The following is a 16,379-nucleotide window of genomic DNA, read 5'->3' on the forward strand; positions in this document are numbered from 1 at the left end:
TTTTCACAACATCCTGGTGAGTGGTCTGTGTTATCAGTATAAGTAGAATATGTGAGTGTGTGTGAATGCATGAGGATGTGTTCTGTCATGTGCATGTGTGAAGGAGAAGGAAGGGGGGGAACAAGGCATTATTAACCCACTGCATAGATGAGGACATAAGAGGTGTGAACAACAATGTAACTTCGGTAGTATTGGTAGGTCCCAGAAAAAAGATTTGAAATCGGTCTTGCATTTCCACCCCCACTTTTCTCCAGTAACCCAACAGCTCTAAGATTCTTTATAAGGTAGGGATTAAAGCCATCCCACAGGTCACCTACCCACATGACTACACGTGCGAGCACCCTTCCATAGAAAAGGAAAGGGAGAGGAACTGAGAAGCCAGTCCCAAGTGCAGGGACCATGTGTACCCCTGACCTGAGCATTTTAAGTCCAAGAGCTCAGGGCCAGTCTGATGAACAGCCTGTTGTTTTCTGAGACACCAGCTGAGGGAGCATTGTGGACACGGTAACTGATGAAAAGCTCCCCAGCAGAGGATGGAACCAAGTGCCCTACCCACTCACTACCTATATGAGCAGAGTTTTCAGAACAATTTCAGAGTCAACTTGGGGAATCCTCTTAGCACTCTTAGGAGACCAGATTTGTGATTTTCACACAATGACATACTATTTGAAAATACTGGATCCAGAGTCCTTTATTAGGCAAAAACCTCAGGAAAACAGCATTGGCTCGATAAACTCCTTTCCCTGAAGCCCAACTGGGTAATGTTGCTAACTATTGTAGGTCTGTTGCATTAAAGCTGTGTTTAGATGTTACCAATTGGCTTATATCCTGGTAATTTTGAGGTTGGGAAGAAATATCTTTGGAATTTTTTGGTTTAGCCAGAGTGTTTGAGCATTTTAAGATACCGAGAGTATGCCACATCGTCTCTCTGGTTCTCAAGAGACCTGAAAGAAAAGATGGCTTTCTATCCAAGCAGTGTCGATCAGGAGTCCAAACTCCAGGATCAAGAAAGCTGAGATTCTCCACTTCCTGATACCAGTATTCCGCACACTCATGGCAAACCATTAAGGACTGGAAGCACCCCAAATTTATGTAACCACTCCCTTTTTTGAATATAGAGCACATTTTTTATACACTTCACTACACTTCTCAACTGAGCCTCAACTAGAGATTTCTCCACCCAGCACAGCTCAGAATTGACTATTATCTGGTTGCTGGCCCCAATATCTTAGCAATAGTTGATCATTAATTTAGGAATTGTGAGGAGGAGAGGAGAGGGGCACCTCTCTACCTTTACTTCAGAACTGGTAAAACTGAGGTAGCCAGAAATTCATAGACTTACCAAGTTAAAATATAAGTTGAGTCCATGTCCAAGTATAGATTAGAATCCAGAATTGGGTTCTAATCATAAACCCAGTTTCTGATCATCGGCCCCCTCAGTGGTCCAAGCAGCAGAGTTTATTGCTTCCTGGGTTCAAACGGGTCATGCTTCTGAGGGCAATTCAGATATCTGTGAAATGGGCCTAATGTTAAAACGCCAGGAGTCTTTAAAACTCTAATGTACCAAATTATCAGTTCAGTCTCTCAATTCTCCATTAATTCTCTTGTAAATTTTAAAGATATTTTCTCCTGGATTTCCTTTTGAAAAATCAAATGTTTCCTCCGGGTAAGGAGACATGGCCAGGAACACCTTGTGGAAAGAGAGTAGGTGAAAAGACCAAGTGCCTGGATGGTACCTGTAGAGAGCAGTGCTTCTCAGTGGCAGGGAGATTCTGTTTCCCAGGAGACCTTTGTCAATGTCCAGAGACATTCTTGGTTGTCACAACTGGGAAAGGAGGCTGCTACTGGCATCTAGAGGGTAGGGGCTGGACATGCTGCTAAATATCTGACAATGCACTGGGAAGTCCCCACAATGAAGAGTTTTCTACCCCAAAATGTCAACTGTGCTGAACTTGAGAAACCCTGGTGTGTAGATAAAAACAACAATCTGCTCATCTTTCAAGCGGTGGCAGCTGGAGCAGTCTTCAAGAGTCTAGGAAATTTGGAAAATTCTAGAGTCATGATAATGTATCACCAAAGGAAACATTTTTGAAGGCCATATAGGTGGCATCTGGTCAAGTGATTGCATAAAAATTTAAAATAGTTTTCACCTTTTACTTCGTTTGCTAGAACACACCCTTTGCCCTTGAAGAACAGGAACTGCTTACATCATCCAGCAGTAGCCCTGCTTGGCTGAAGCAGCAGACAGCTCACCAGATTTCCCAGGCGAGACTGCCCAGCACAGGCTCTGCCAGGGCCTCCAAAGAGCAGGAAGGCTTTGGCGCTGGGGAGGGTGGAGGTGAAGGTGATTGCCAGAGGTGGTTTTGCCAATTCCTCCCAACTCAGGTTGCCTAACGTATGGCTAAGGTTAACCCTCACCGTTGCCTTCTTATCTATTCTTCTCTCCTAAGTGTGCCATTTCTCTATCCAGCACCACTGAGGAGTACGAATTTCACTGCCTCTCCCTTTCCCTCCACACAGGAATCTACTATATTGAGTTGGGGGAGCTCTCCTGCCATTCTCCCTAGCCAAAGAACAGTCACTACTTGGCCTAATTGTATGCCCGAAGACTCCTTGCAAGGCAGTGGAGAGCATAGAGAGGGTGTGGTGTGTGAGAGGAGATTCAAATGAGAGGGGGACACTGAAGGGGGGAGGAGATAACACTGAGGATTGTCATAGGAAGTTGGTTTCCTGCTACTCATCTTCAGAGCCAAATTCATTTATTCGGAAACTTGGTTGAGTCATTCTTAAAATTAATCTGGTGCTCACTGTTGGATTTGGGTCAGTCTTGAGTATGGTCTGAAAATGCTGTGGAGTGTCCATTCCTAACAGTGGTGATCTCATTCGTTTGTGTAATTCTGAGTCACTGATTTGCTTTTTTCTCCCCTGACCCCATTCCCGGTTTCCTACCAGGATCACTGGTCGTCCTGGGAGTTTGGGAATTTGTATTTGTGAAAAACCCCTGGAGCCAAACCCCATAAGCTATAAAACTGCCCCATTATTCTAAGAATCTTCAAAGGTTAAAGAAATATTAGACAAGGGAAGACAGGAGCTTCTTAAAGTCTGTTTGCCCACCTCATCAACCCCAGATGGGTTGTCTGCAGATTTTTATGAAGAAAAGGAAATAGTTTCAGATCTTTTCTTTTCTTTCTTTCTTTCTTTTTTTAGCAGACTCTGGTTAATAATCCCTCTCAGGTTACTTTACTAAATTAAAGCTTTTTAATGTAGGAAGAACAAGATATATTAAGGAATAGCCTGTTCAATCTCTATCAAATACCCCTTCAAGTAAAATTATTTTCCTCCAACCAATTTCTTCTTTCAAGTATTTCCTATGAAAGACTTGATTTACAATCTTACATAAAATTTCTTAGTTTGTGGAACTTTCATTTTCTCTCGACAGTGACTTTTCATATTTGGATCAAAATTTGAACTTGAAACAAGGGTTTCTGTAAAACTCTAGGTAATAGGACAGCTATTAGACAGAGTAAAGCTAACTACTGTCAAACACAAATTTAACTGAGCTCCCTAAACAGGGAAGGTTTACATCATTTTTTTTCTTTTTAAAGCACTTTAATGTGCCTTAATTTGTCATTCATGATTGAAATAGGTGGTAAATTATGCTTCTAGAAAAGTTATCACTCTGATCCATGTCTGATCAAATGGGAGCAGCTGCGTCGTATTTCGGGCAGGGTTCTTGTAGCTTGTTCCCTCAGGGCCAAACAGGTGTGGCCTAAGCCCCAGTCTAGGTGAGAGACCTCCAAGAAAAGCCCAGGTGCTTTAGGAAGCTCCACGATGAGATCAGAAATTGGCCTAAACCTCTCTGAGTCAGAATTCTGAGTCATTTTTTTTAAAGGCGATTCCTTATTCATTTCCTCCTGAGACTACCTGTGTCCATGCTTTGCAGTCAGGTGTTCTATAGCAATGAGATCTTCTTTCCTGGGATAACCCAGTCCACTGTTCCCCCTCCCCTCACTCCTGTTACCAAAAAAAAAAAAAAAAAAAGTGTTGCTGAGCCAATCCATTCATATTTGAAAGCTCAAGACTGAGGATAACAAGTTGAAAATTCTGTTCAGAACTGACATTCCATATTAAAGATAGGAAAGAGAGGTTGAGGGGGTTATTGAGGATGACAGATTTAGTTGTTAAATTATATTGAAATCCAGACATTAGCTGAGGCTTCTTACAACTGAGAATCAAGCCTAATGAGCTCCTTTGCACAGTGCCATGCCTGGGAAAGACTTAAACCCCTGAAAGTCTCTGAGAATTCCTGACTGCTTTTTGTCTCGTGATCTCCTTTGTTTCTGTTCTGCATACATGTGTACTGCCTCTCTTTGGTCCCAGGTCAACCCAAGTGTAAAACTCAGTCCTTCACCAGTTTTTACAAGGAAGTCGCTTTGCGCCAAATTTCACATGTTGATAGAAATTGCTAAAGTCCCCAGGACTGGCATACTTAGCCCCAAGGTTTTTCCCCAGGTTGACCAGAAGTCTTAAGCCCTCTGCAGAGGTCTTAATGTCAGCTAACTTATAGTATATTTCTCAAATTTTTTTCAGCATATAGCTCTCTTCCTCAGAGATATTTTGAGACCAGTTAGTATCACTCTTGTTACAATATCAATAGGAATTCACAAGGATAGCACTGGGGCTTTCCATACAACAATGATACAATGTTAATTCACATCATCTATTTAACAATCAAATATTTAGTGCCTTCTAAGTATCAGGACATATGGTTTTGAATTTTATTTTTTTTTAATAGGAGTAAAGAATGCTTTCTGATGACTACCCTAGACCACTAGGAAGAGGATGTGCAAGGGACTGATTGAGCTTATAGGAGATGTTTGTAGCACATTGTAGTCTTGGTAATAACGATCTAATTGATGACTAAGCAAACCTATACTACAGTGCGGAAGGACAGAACATGGAGTAAAGAGGGGGATGAAATAGGTGATGAAGAGCATTCTCTTCACTCAGAAGGGGAGCTAGGAAGCGTATACCTTCCATCCTATCATTGTTTAAGCACCTTCCAGCTTCTTGCCAGCAGAGTTACTGCAACATCTCCTCCTACACAGTGAACGACATTAGAGAAGTTTTAGTAATACTGGGAGTCTGCATCAAGATGAGCTTCTATACAAAAAGGATGGGGCTCTATAGTCAGGTGATGGGTTCAAAACTCAGTGAGCCAGATACCTACCATTTAATTCTAAGTTGGTCCTTGTGCTCCCTAAGCTTGGATTTCTCCATTTATGAGGAGATCATGATATCTCCCTACAAAATTGGTATGAGAATTAGAGATGGAGGTGTAATAAATAGCGTGGGGTATAGCAGACACTCCATAAAAGATCATCACAATTTTTACTACTACAGATTCTTTATCAACAGTACAAATAACCTTTCTGGAAAATCTCACCTCCAACCCTAAGTGTACCCTGGGAAATTCACTCAATAAAATCAACTCTACGTTTATGTATGATTACTTCTATTTCTATGTAATGTTAGTATATCTTTTTAAACTGCGTTTTGAGAAAACAAAATGGTATGATTTTTGGTGTAAAACTCCTGGCCAAAAAACGTTATTACATCTTCTTTCCTAAAAAAAAAAAAAAAAAAAAAAAAAAATTAATTAAAACTTCTTTTTATGTTAGTGACAGAAAATACTATTCTTCATTTAGCCTTAAAGAGATGTTGAATGTTTTCCTTCAAGAATGAGAAGGGGGTAAGAGACAAGGCTTTACAGTAATGAGTATATAATCCTAAGAAGTTATTTGTTTATTTGAGAGATAATTTCTAAAATACGGATGAATGAAATTAGCCACGGAAATATTACTCTTGGTAATATTATTATGGATTATTATGAACTTGAAGAGAGGAGTCCAAAAATACCACAGGAAATGTATATAAGAGAGCTAAGTTCACAGGGGGAGGAAACAGTACTGTCTAAAAACAAGAGAAACTTTATTTAGAAACTAAAGTACCTGGAAGTGTTTTTATTTTGACCCCTCAACTGGTTGGGTCATGCTAAGATGTGCCTCAAAACCCAATTGTTAGAAAAGGAGTACACAATTTAATAAATTGATCTGTTCCAAAAATTCAGGAACTCTACTGCATGGAGATCACCACGTTGCAGCAAAAATTCAGGTTAAAATCTCTTACTTGATTTTGCCATTTGACACTTATTCTTCTTCTATTGTAGTTAATTCCTTAGACATCAAATCACTATTGTAGAGGTAGCAATTTGAGGTATTTCTTTTAAGTTCATCTTAATCTACAACACATCTTTACTAACTTAGTCTGATCTGTCTAGAAGCCAAGGTACAAAGAATAGTGCTATTATACTGCATGAGGCAACGAGCCCTACGGGACAAAACTTGAAGAGGAATCTAGGTCATTGTCCTGACAGATCTGAGCTTTAAATTTAAAGACACCTACATGTCTAGGACTCTGCCAAATAGTCACTTGATTTGAGGCTTTGCTTCTGAGATTTACAGTTGAATAAAATGCAATGTAATTGACCCCTTCCTTTAAAAAATAGTCAACTATGCAAAGCTTACTAGAAGAGATTTAATGAAGTATAACACACAGTGAAATTACTGATTCCCAAATAATGTTCTCTATGAGTTTTATTTTATAGATGCCTGGATTGTTTAAATCATGATATACATTTTTAAAAATGTGTATGGTTAATTTAATCTAATATCTTCCTAAGATTTTCCCTCTCCACTCTTAACAAATTCCCATCTCTTTTCCTAAGCTTTGTTTTCAACTACAGTTAAAGGTTCTTGGATTCTCTCGAACATAGTGGGCCATTCACTCCAGCTTCCCTCTGCTGGGTCTGCTTTAATTAAAGGGAGTAAGAGAAATCCCTCAGCTTACTCTTCCTACTCAGTCTATGTCTAATCAGCCAAGAAAGGTACTTTGTTTAATAAAGAGATTACCAATTACCAAGCAAAAGGAAGGGGAAGGTGGTATAGACAAAACCGTGGATAATCAAAAGTTTAGATTTAAAATGTGCACCAAAAGCCCATGTTCTCTACCATGTGCAAGCTCGCCTTTCCCAGCTGGGTCCCTTTTGTCAAATTATCATCTACTCAGAGACTGGGAGAGGAGAAGGCCAGAAGACAGGAGGATCCTGAAAGCAACTTGGTCACCCACAGATAATCAAAATGGAAGTATGCAAGTCTAATGAAAGAGAATACAAGGAGTCCCCATTTTTATTTTTTATTTTTTCTAAGATTTTATTTATTTATTTGAGAGAGAGAATGAGAGACAGAGAGCATGAGAGGGGGGAGGGTCAGAGGGAGAAGCAGCCCCCCCCCCCCCCCCCGCCGAGCAGGGAGCCGGATGTGGGACTCGATCCCGGGACTCCAGGATCATGACCTGAGCCGAAGGCAGTCGCTTAACCAACTGAGCCACCCAGGCACCCAAGGAGTCCCCATTTTTAAAAATAACATATTACACTTTACTTGTCAGTCATTTGTTTAGAATCAGAATATATTTTCCATCAGAAATAATGTTACAAAGGAGGCATACCCCCAAATCCCATCTAATTTGTTTTGTTGAGTGCTCTGTAGACATCCAAGTTTGAAATAAAAAATAGAACAAAACAGTGCTGTGGCAATAATAGTCATTAAAAAATTTTAAAGACATAAAAGTGTTTTTTTTTTAATTCTTATTTTTCAGAAGTGCTGTACTTGTGGAAAGACACTCAGTTAGATAAGTTTATTGGATGCTTGCAGGAAGGGGCCATCTGGGTAGTTTCAGAGTGTTGGACATTAACAGCCCCCTGGTTTTAGGTGTATTGTTATTGGCTCTCCTACATTTGTCAGTCACAATTAGGAAAACTCGTGAAGTAACAAGTTAATTAATACAAAGTAGAGGTTACAGGAAAAGGGGCTGTTTGATTATTTTTAAAGAACTAGGCAAGCTTTGAAAAAAAGGGGGAAGGTAAGGACTTGCTTCCTGATGATGTAAATAGAAGTGAAAGAGACTGAGGTGGAATTCACCTATGGCTTCCTAGGGAAAGGCTGAAGAAAAGCACATGCATATAGGCAAGGCGAGGCGCGTGAAGTTAGGAAAAGAGGGCAATTCCTTACCCAGGGTCCCAGGTGACACCATCATTCCTGACTGTAGAGTTACTAAACAGAATAAGCAGGATGGCATTTAAGGAGTAACCTTTAAAAAGCAGAGGGGTGTAAGGGGAAACAGTGTCCTATACAATATTCACAAATCAGACGTTTGTAACACAGGAAGTGAATTTTTTTCTTTTTCTTTTCGACAAACTTATATACAACTTAATGAAACCAGCGTAGTGGAAAGGTCATGTGTTTGCAGTCAAACCAACTTGGATTTGAATTCTGGCTCTGTTATGTGATCTTGAACGAATGGTCTAACCTCTGTGGTCCTCAGTTGGGATATATTACAGATCAGTATACAGTGTTATTGTGAGGATTTTATGGTAGCTGGTGTCAACTAGACATTCAGCAACTGACACATAAGCTTTCTGAAATTTGCCAGTAATGCCTGACAGGTTATATGTTCAGTGATATACCTGTGGTGTTTGAACCTGTACCAAATTCAGTATATTTTTATCCTGTAATATATTTAAATAGCTAGTAGATCAAGAACAGGATAAACATAATTAATTCTGTGTGGAATTGTCAGAGCTGCTATGGAAACTTTGCTGGGCTTATGACTTTCAAAAGGAATCCCAATTAATAGAATCTTCTTGGAGAGTTATCTCTTCCAAGTACATGAATTATCTCTTTTACAGCTAAAGGTCAAATGCATTTTAACTCATCATTGTGAGACTCATTTTCCCAAATGAATGATAAATGAGCAAAAGTCTGTGGATTAGATAAATTGACTAGATGTCATTAAAGACCCAAAATGAGTCTGCATCTGTCCTTGACCTCCATGAGGATGAATTCTGGTGGGGCCTGAGGTTATTTGCTATCTTTATTGAATCAATAATTTGGGTTCGTTAACAATACCTGTCAGTGTGCACGTCTAGAACCAATTAAATACCAGGCTGTTATAACTTTCCCAATTCTGCTGTACTTTGGCAAGTGTGGAAGAATAAATGAGAAACTTACATTTCCAAAGCACAATGATTTATTGAGAAGATCTGTACTACATAATAAACAGATGGGATGACGCCAGAAGCACATGGTATGGTGGTCCCCCAGAGACCTTCTTTCCTCTATAGATCACATCATTTGCTACAAATGCTTAAAAGGCTTTGAAGCCTTTGTCCAAGACATTATGTATAATTAAATAAATGCATATTTATTAAAGTAAGTGTGCCGTCGTTTCAATGCCAAAATCATGCCTCTCTATGAATGTTAGCAGTTTTCACTTAATGTAAAGTGTGGTTATACTGGAGTAAATGTGTTAACCCATTTATAGTGAAGAAAGATGGTGTCTCCAGATTCCTGTGGACATGTCCCTGAAGCTTGAGACTAAGTATAGATTTGTACTCAGTCATGAGGGTGCAGGATCTGAGAAACCTAAGAATAAAAATCTGCCCTGCGGTGCATGATTTTTGCCTACTCAACAGAGTATCATACTTTTGCTTGTCACCAGAGCAATCCATGCTACACTTCTGTTGTTATAAATGTATCTGAAATAAGATTTTTTGGTGGTTTGGGTATGTATTATTTCATCCTCCATTGAAATCATACTTATAGATTTCATGCACATTCCACAAAAATGTCTTAAGTACCTATTATGTGCCAAATCCTGTGCTGGGTTCCATGAATTTAAAGATGAATGAGACACACTCCTACCTACAAAAAGTTCATGGTCTGATGGAGAAAAAATACACATAATATGCATTACATTGTAACACAGCTTACGTGCTACAGCTATTCAACCAAATCCTATGAAAACATCAATGAGAGAGGGATTAATTAGTCCTTGGGGATCCAGAAAAATTTTATTGAGGTGGCATTTGAAGTGGGCCTTAAGAGTGAGAAGTAGCTTGCAAGTCAGGTGAGCAACGAACATTTGACATCCATGCGGGTCATTCTTGTCTTTTCTATGAGTTTGGCATTGTTCATTCATCAAAATTCATACAGAGCTAAGAGCCTGGGAAAGTAACCTCTAGACATTTTAGCCCAGGGAGAGTAAAGGCAGGGATACTTCCTCTGGAGGATGGCAGCATGAGTAACTTAGGTTTGTATTTTCAGGGTCCCCTCTTAGCAGTGAAAATGCAAGTCCTATAGGTTGGGTCTATTCTCTGAGCCATTCCAAGTATAGAGTAATTGACCTTGTAGAGAAAGGAAAGGTGAGGAAATAGGGAGAATCCTTGATTTCTAAGGATATACATTTAACCATCTCTCTACCTGGAGAAAGTAAGCCGAAGTACCGAGGTTTTTGAGGTTTCTTAAGTTATACTTACCTCATTTAACAATAAAGGTATTTAACTGAGTCAACCCTATCTGAGTCTCAACATATTAAATGCAGCACTTACATTGTTTTCAAATGCTGCTGTCAATTAGTATGTCTAGTAAAAATGAAATATTTTTGAATGAGAGAATAAAATTACACCATAAGCAAAGATAAAAGACCAACAAATAACTGGGGAAAGGATCTGCAATATGATTGACAGAGTGGAGAACTGTGTTATACCCAGAGTTCTCACAGATAACATTAAAAAAAAATACAGACAAGTGATAGGCAAAGATAATGAACAGGAAATTCTAGAGAAAATAATCATACAAAAAAAAAATTCTCAGTTTAACTCATAATTAAATATAAATTAGAACAATAACCATACATCGGGTATATACCATATATTACTTAGATGGGCAAGTACAAAAATTTTAATACTACCTAATATTTGCAAGAACATGGGGAAACAGTAGCTCTCATAAACTCAGAGGCAGATCCAACATTCATGCCTAAAGTTCATGCAATTTTGGAGGCCTCTTTAAGAAAAATAATACACTACTAAGTACAACCTTGAAATTGAACTTAGAATGAGAAAAATTCCAATGAAGTATAACCTTTCAAAAGATGACAAAAACCACAAACATTGCAAAAATCTAGAAAAATAACAATGTTTGTATTAATTTACTGCCTGGTATATCTCTATAATACCTTTTTAACCTGCATTTTTTATTGCATACTTTCTGGTTGTCATTTTGTGTGATGATTTTATAATTAACATAGAGAAAATAGAAATAGAAGTCATGGTTGATCAAAATTTTTTTCATTTTTGATAGTTCAGAAAACTTTCTTTCAGACTCACAACTTATTGGAAATGTCATATAAATTTTTATGAGACCTGCATTTGGAAATTTGGAAAAGTTCTAAAAGTTTCTTTCACATAAGATCTGTAATATTTCAGGGAATTTCAAATGTTGTTCCACAGTGACTAATCACCCCTAATGACTTTTTGAATTGATGGCACTCCCTTGATAGTTGATATCCTTGTCTTGGTGGCATACAATGAACTTTATGTCCATGTCCACGCAACATTTCCTATCAAAGCAAAAAGAAACTATCATTTTTAATGTATTTATATGATTCCCCATTCTTCATAAATCCAATGATCAAATAAGCCAATAGTCTATTCACTACTCCTAATTAAAAATGTATTGTATCCTTTTAATGAATTACTGCTTTTGGAGTGATTTGAACATCTCCTTTTTTTCTTTTTAACAATTCACTTTTTATTTCAAAATAACTTTTATTGATTTCACCACTCATCTTTATTGCTTTGGTTTCATATTCCATTAATTTTTAATCCGAATTTAATTTTATTTCTTTAACAAATAACTTTAAAGATGACCAAAATAAAGACTTTTCCTATCAAAATCAGGAGTCTATAATTGATCATTTATTATACTGAAAACTTTTTTTTTTTTAAGATTTTATTTATTTATTTGACAGAGAGAGACACAGCGAGAGAGAGAGAACACAAGCAGGGCAAGTGGAAGAGGGAGAAGCAAGCTTCCCGCCGAGCAGGGAGCCAGATGCGGGGCCCGATCCCAGGACCTGGAATCACAACCTGAGCCGAAGGCAGATGCTCAATGACTGAGCCACCCAGGCACCCCTATACTGAAAGCTTCCAAAAGGTCTTTATAACTTGCAGTTAAAATGGTGTATTCCCAGGAGTGCCTGGGTAGCTCAGTCGGTTGAGAATCTGACTCTTGATCTTAGTTAGGTCTTGATCTCAGGGTCATGAGTTAAAGCCCCACATTGAGCTCCACGCTGGGCATGGAGCCTACTTAAAAAAATAATAATCATTTAAAATGGTGTATTCCCAACTCAATCTTCCCTAAGCCTGATCCCCAAAATATACAAGAGTCAGTCTAACTCCAACTAGCTTGTGAGGGGTATGACAGCAGAGAAGTCAAAGTAAAGAGCAGTAGTCAAGCAATTATAGTTAAAATATCTTACTTTTGCTTATTTTATAAAAATACTAGAAACATCTGCACATTTCAAGTTCCCAGGTCTTGGAAGAAGCCTGTGGAAGTGAGGGATCTGGAACTGAAGATTATTTAGCTCGCTGTAAATACTCCTCAGCACACCCTTATGGTGAAAGTAGAAATTCTAATCATATATTTACAGAACAATTTAGCAGTATTGCCAAAATTTAGAATCACATATCCTTTGATCCCACACTTCCATGTCTAATAATTCATCCTACATAGACTCTCACAAATGAACAAAATTTTATGTTACAGAAATATCCCTTGAAGGATTCCTTGTAACAGAGGGAAAAATTGGAAATACTCTAAGTATTAATAGATTAGCAAAATTAATTATAGATGTCTATGCTATGATATACTGTATAGTTATTAAATGAATAAGTTAAGAATAAGTTATATATACATACTATATATTACATATATATGGATATCCAAATTATATTTTAAATGAAAAAAGTAAATTATAAAATGGTATATATAGTTCAGCACCAACTGAGTTCCTATGTAATTACATTCATGTAGAAAATTTCTGGATAGGGACGCCTGGGTGGCTCAGTCGTTAAGGTCCTGCCTTCTGCTCAGGTCATGATCCCAGGGTCCCGGGATCGAGCCCTGCATTGGGCTCCCTGCTCTGCGGGAAGCCTGCTTCTCCCTCTCCCACTCCCCCTGCTTGTGTTCCCTTTTTCGCTGTGTCTTTCTCTGTCAAATAAATAAATAAAATCTTTAAAAAAAAATTTCTGGATAAGCACATATCCTATTATTATAATGGCTACTTCTAGGGATTGAACTAAGGGGACAGAGAGCTCTAATTATAAAACTTTGTATATTTTAAAAATATTCCCTCCCTTTTTAAACAAAATGTTTTGTTTTTATAATAAAAAATATTTACAACTGCTGCTCATGCATCTATTACTACTTTCTCTCTTTATACTCATCTTTTTTAGGGCACCTGGGTGGCTCAGTCAGTTAAGCATCTGCCTTTGGCTCAGGTCATGATCCCTGGGTCCTGGGATCAAGCCCCGGGCTCTCTGCTCAGCAGGGAGTCTGCTTCTCCCTCTCCCACTGTGCTTGCTCTCTCTCCCTCTCAAGTAAATAAATAAAATCTTAAAAAAACAAAAAAGAAAATAAATAAACTCACCTTTTTTAAAACATTAAATAAAAGGGTACCCCTTAGGGAATCCCTGCTGTGAAATGACCTAACCGAGTTTTAGCTATTCTCTTTTATGTTGGGTTTTGTTTCTGATTGCTCTGTATTCTTCATCTCAATCTTGCAACCAGAACTTTAGGACAAAAGTAAACCCAGATTTTGTCAAGATTTCTTAAATAATGCCTTAGTAGGGTAAAATATGATGATTGGGTGAACAGAACTACTTAAGGTATTTTGCTCTGAAACCAGAATAGTTATTATATGGCGGAAAAGCATCATGATCAAATAGAGGACATAAAGAAATTCTAGCCTTCAAATGGTTGCTAAGGGAGTACAAGAGACCTGAAGACTTCTAGTCATCTCAGGAAAGGGTGATGATTATATTCGAGAACATTTGCAAGCGTGTCTTCCTTAAATAGAAAAAGGCAACTCCTAAAGAAGGATATAATATCTATAACACTGGAACATAATGTCAACTTTGCCTGGGGAAAGAGGGGAACGTGCAGGCTTGCCTGTGAGCCGTCTTTAGCATACTTTACTATAAATGACGCAAGGATATTAAGAAATCGGTGATTTATCACTATTTCCTTATGTCTCAATGTTGTGTCTTCTGCGAGTCTGGATTTGCCATAGACCTTTCTTCCCCTTACTCTTAGCTAGTTACAACATAGGTCCCAAAAATTCTAGCTTTTTGACAAATTATTTACTTAAAAAAAATCCAATACATAACAGGTCTGTAGCTTGACAGAGTAAGAGAGACTGAACAGCATGTTTCAGAGGAGAATTGTTTGGGCATGAATGGCTCTCAGGAGAACAAGACTAGTTGTTGGTCACTTTGGTCCAGGAAACCCCTGAGGCATCAGCTCAGTCCGTATGTTATTAGACAGCAGTGATTCTTAAACTTCACGTGTATAGGAATGCCACACAGAACTTGTTAGAAACACCACCACCACCTCATGATTCAAGACCACACTGAGAAATGTGCCCTAAAGGGGTGCCTGGGTGACTCAGTTGGTTGAGGGTCTGGCTCTTGATTTCAGCTCAGGTCATGATCTCAGGGTCCTGGGATGGAGCCCCACGTTGGGCTCTGCACTCACACTCAGTGGTGGGAAGTCTGCTTGAGGATTCTCTGTCTCCCTCTCCCTCTGTCCCTCCGCCCCACCCCCCCACCCCACTTGCATTTTCTCTCTCTCTAAAATAAATAAATAAATCTAAAAAAAAAAAAAAATAAGAAATGTGCCTTAGAGCTTTAGGTGTATCCCAGGGAAAGGCAATACACGCAAAGCTGTGTCTCACTCTTACTCCCTGATCTGTAAAAATAGAAATGAAAATGCCTTATCTGGTAACCTAGAGCGCTTAAGTCAGCTTAAATGATAGAAATGTAATGCCAGGAACACAAAGGGATGGGAAAGAAAGCAAAGTTTCAGCAGTTGCACAACCCAGTTTGGAGAAGCAGGAATTCATTCCTTGCTGGAAAAGAACCCATGGGGGTTATTGGGACCAGCAAGAGACCTCTGCTTAGTGTCCCACGGCATAACTTCTGCCCTCCAGGGGCCATCTTCCAGAGCCTCTCCAATTCTGCCTCTCTGCCCTCTGGACTTTCTGTGTGCCTCCCACTGAATCAAACCAAGACAAGAGGGGCAAATGGATAAGAAAGTCACAATTCGGAATAGAGCCTTCTTGCAGCTACTGGCAAGACTGCAGAGGTCAATGTTTGGGTCAGAGAGTTGGTCTAGCCAGTGGGGCAAGAGTGGCAGAGTCATAAAAGTATGGCACCTAAGCACTGAAAACCCTTGGGAAGGAGGTTTTGGGGGAGGACAAGTATCTGTCAAAAGAGGACAATGCCCTTGTCTGGTGAGCACACTGCAGACCACTCATCCGCTCAGCCATTCAGTCTTGCATTGAATGTTTACTAAGTGTTAAGCACGAGGCTACATACTAGACATAAACACACATTAACACACAGCCTCTGACCTCAAGGAGCTTAGAGTCTAGTGATGGTGAGAAGCAGGTGAATAGGGGCGCCTGGGTGGCTCAGTTGGTTAAGCGACTGCCTTCAGCTCAGGTCATGATCCTGGAATCCCGGGATCGAGTCCCACATCGGGCTCCCTGCTCAGCGGGGAGTCTGCTTCTCCCTCTGACCCTCTTCCCTCTCGTGCTCTCTGTCTCTCACTCTCTCTCTCTCTCTCTCAAATAAATAAATAAAATCTTTAAAAAAAAAAAAAAAGAAGCAGGTGAATAAACAAGTATCATCCAGTGTGACAACTGCTAGAGAGAAATATATTCAGGTTTGTGGGAACCCAGAGAAACAAGGAATCCAGAAGACTTTCTGTAGGATGGGAGCTTTGAGCTACATTCCAATAATTAGATGGACAAAGTGGGAAGGAAACCCACATAGAAGTACTACCAGGTGTGAAGTACAAATGCACTTACCCCTGTTTGCCTGAAATCCAGCAATTTCTCCCCACATCCTCACCTCTACTATACTGTGTCCAGACTCATTTCCAGCCATTTCAGAAGCTGTAAGGAAAATAAAAATATAAACTACCTTGAAAAATAAGGAACTCTTATCATCCCTGGAACTGCCCCAAAAATGTGGTTCCTAGAGGGCAGCTTTGGGGAGAAATGTACCTGGCTGAGTGTATTAAAACTATGCAGTAAAATCCCAGGCATGGATTAACCACTCTAAATAGAAATTCTCTTCCTATCAAGTCCACATTTATTTCTAACTTATGGACTGACTGTGGAGGATCTCTGAA

The 16,379-nt window shown here is 39.1% G+C and overlaps 1 protein-coding gene across 7 annotated transcripts in view; it reads left to right on the top strand.

Annotated features, from left to right (window-relative positions):
- Nucleotides 1-16,379, top strand: part of PALLD (palladin, cytoskeletal associated protein) — a 415,834-nt gene that overhangs the window by 94,645 nt on the left and 304,810 nt on the right. The gene's annotated exons all lie outside the window — the stretch shown is intronic.

Source organism: Zalophus californianus, chromosome 2, assembly GCF_009762305.2.
Source record: "Zalophus californianus isolate mZalCal1 chromosome 2, mZalCal1.pri.v2, whole genome shotgun sequence".
NCBI classification, from domain to species: Eukaryota; Metazoa; Chordata; class Mammalia; order Carnivora; family Otariidae; genus Zalophus; species Zalophus californianus.